At 40.6% G+C, this 3,648-nt stretch overlaps 1 protein-coding gene across 2 annotated transcripts in view; it reads right to left on the reverse strand.

Annotated features, from left to right (window-relative positions):
• TECPR2 (tectonin beta-propeller repeat containing 2) overlaps positions 1-3,623 on the reverse strand; it is a 137,684-nt gene extending 134,061 nt beyond the window's left edge. Inside the window, exon 1 of one of the 2 annotated variants that reach the window (XM_088475650.1) lies at positions 3,484-3,623. The gene's annotated coding sequence lies outside the window, so the exon portion shown is untranslated. The remainder of the gene's footprint in view (positions 1-3,483) is intronic. The other variant, XM_088475651.1, reaches the window with a different exon arrangement.
• Between the last annotated feature and the right edge of the window lie 25 nt (positions 3,624-3,648).

Here is a 3,648-nt window from a genome sequence, read left to right on the forward strand (position 1 = left end):
CCTCAGGACGTGCTGCTGTGTTTTACCTTTTACAGGTAACTGCTATAATATATAATGGGCACAAGTTTCTCCCGGTTCTATAGAAAGTTTAGATGTTCTCTACAATTGACGAATAGCAAAGTATACGTTTATGATATATTATATAAACCTTAATGAGGGTATAACATGCATACATTAGCTAGGGTATATATATATATATATACACACACAACACTCTCTGTACTGCATTCTCACATCCTGTACATTCATTTGTTGAATTTCATGGTGTTTAAACCCCCAGAGAATATTGGGATTTTTTTGAGCTGGGGATTTCTCTGCTTCTGGTGGGTACACACTGGGCGATATTACTGAGCGACTGCACGATTACGACATCGTAATCGTGCAATCGCTCAGTAATAGTGCACAAATCGTGCACTTTTATGTCGGAAACGACCAGCGATGCGCACTCCCGCTGGTCGTTTCCGACATTGTCCATCGACTGAACATGCGGCACAATCTGACGACCTCGTCAGGTTGCTGCATGTTGGAGAATGGGGGAGAGAGCCCGGCGCTGAACTATATCGTTAATGATATCATTCAGCGGTTGTGCTCAATGTCATGAACGACATTGAGCACAGCCTGCCGGGGATACACTACACGATATCGCTCAGGGAGCATATCGTGTAGTGTGTACGCACCATTCCTCTTAACGCAGATCCAAAAACATCCTTGGCAGCATGTGGGTACCACATTCCCCGTAACGACCCAGTGCACCAATACAGTGGGGTCACATCATTACACAGCCTGCGCATCTAGGGGCCTGGTTAAACTTCAGCAGCAAATAAAAATATAAGGTTTAATCTAAGAGAAGAATAGCATCATAAGAGATCTACCTCCCCAACAAGATCATAGGAAAAACAACCTCGAATTTAAGCGACAAGATCCCCGAATGTCAGGGGAAGTTTTTGAAATTCTGTGTATGACAAATAGTAACAGGTCACGTGTCATGCCCTAACCAATCACTTCTCACAACACACAAACAGCTATGAAATTTGAATTGCAAACACGCTTCTCCCACCAGTGCCTGCGGAAACCATCGCAGAAGCACTGTGTGGGGGCAGTTTTCCCTTAGGACACTCTGGTGTGGGGAGTTTTTATGCGATGAGTATTTATGCAATTAAAGCCAAGTCATTATGCAATTAAAGCCAAGTCCTTTCAATCACGATGACCATTTCAGATTACGGATAATATTTGATATCTTCCAACACAAAAAAACAAACCAGCTGCCACCAGTAAGGAATGAGACTAAACACAGAACGAAGTGCTTTGGGCTGTTTACCACAGTTGTTTTCCCAAGTATATAAGGAAAATATATTATAATCGCCCCATCTCTTCTAAGCGGCGAATGACACACAATGTAATAACTTAGACAGATCGCTCAGTGACCAGTTCCACAACGAACCCAACACAGACAACAATTGTATTGGGGGGACAAACAATGGCGACAGTGTATAGTACAAGGGCCAGGTCACAAAATTATATAGGGAACTGTTCCGTAACTCAGATATCTCCCAGTATTCACCCTCCACAACAATCAATGTAACCGATGGATCTCCCTGTAATCACTACACAGACATTGGCGCATTGTTCAGTAACAGGCCGCTCTGACAAGGCGGTTACACAACGTAGCTACAGACCGCAGTGGGTATGTAGTCAGGCGCCGTCGGGATCTTCATCTGCCGGACATCCGACGTCGGTATTTCATCCACCGGGCTTAGGTCCGGCAGTAGGTCATACCAATTCCCTGCAGTGATGTATGTTACATACAAGCAAAGGGTGCTGGGCACAAACGCCAAGAGACCTCATTTACACAACCCAAATTCAGAATTCCCATGTCTGGAAGGGAACCATGCTGACAAATACATACCCTACAAAATGACACTATTACACACACACACAGGCACACCTTACACTGTGTATGACACATACATATTACACACACACACCTTACACTGTATGACACTAATACATATTACGCACACCTTACACTGTGTATGACACTAATACATATTACACACACACACACCTTACACTATGTATGACACTAATACACATTACACACACCTTACACTGTGTATGACACTAATACATATTATACACACACCTTACACTGTGTATGACACTAATACATATTACACACACCTTACACTGTGTATGACACTAATACATATTATACACACACACCTTACACTGTGTATGACACTAATACATATTACATACACACCCACAACCTTACACTGTGTATGACACGAATACATATTACACACACACCTTACACTGTGTATGACACTAATACATATTACGCACACCTTACACTGTGTATGACACGAATACACATTACACACGCACCTTACACTTTGTATGACACTAATACACATTACACTATATAGGACACAAGTAATACACATTACACTATATAGGACACTAGTAATACACATTACACTATATAGGACACTAGTAATACACATTACACTATATAGGACACTAGTAATACACATTACACTATATAGGACACTAGTAATACACATTACACTATATAGGACACTAGTAATACACATTACACTATATAGGACACTAGTAATACACATTACACTATATAGGACACTAGTAATACACATTACACTATATAGGACACTAGTAATACACATTACACTATATAGGACACTAGTAATACACATTACACTATATAGGACACTAGTAATACACATTACACTATATAGGACACTAGTAATACACATTACACTATATATAGGACACCAGTAATACACATTACACTATACAGGACACTAATAATACACATTACAGTATACAGGACACTAGTAATACACATTACAGTATACAGGACACTAGTAATACACATTACAGTATACGGGACACTAGTAATACACATTACAGGACACTAATAATACACATTACAGTATACAGGACACTAGTAATACACATTACACTATACAGGACACTAATAATACACATTACACTATATAGGACACCAGTAATACACATTGCACTATATAGGACACTAATAATACACATTACAGTATATAGGACACCAGTAATACACATTACACTATACAGGACACTAATAATACACATTACACTATATAGGACACCAGTAATACACATTACACTATATAGGACACTAGTAATACACATTACACTATATATAGGACACTAGTAATACACATTGCACTATATAGGACACTAATAATACACATTACAGTATATAGGACACTAGTAATACACATTACAGTATATAGGACACTAATAATACACATTACAGTATATAGGACACTAGTAATACACATTACAGTATATAGGACACCAGTAATACACATTGCAGTATATAGGACACCAGTAATACACATTACAGTATATAGGACACCAGTAATACACATTACACTATACAGGACACTAATAATACACATTACAGTGCTGCCCCCTCACCTGGCTCCCGTACCCCCGGGCTGCTGCCCCCTCACCTGGCTCCCGTACCCCCGGCTGCTGCTCCTCCCACTCTGTCTCCCGTCTCCTCTCCCTCTGCTCCAGCCCTGGCCCCTGACGCAGCTGAAATACAGCCCCTACTCCCGGGCCCAGCGCACCTATCCGTGT

This window comes from Taudactylus pleione, unplaced genomic scaffold, assembly GCF_031769625.1.
Source record: "Taudactylus pleione unplaced genomic scaffold, aTauple2 ptg000175l, whole genome shotgun sequence".
NCBI classification, from domain to species: Eukaryota; Metazoa; Chordata; class Amphibia; order Anura; family Myobatrachidae; genus Taudactylus; species Taudactylus pleione.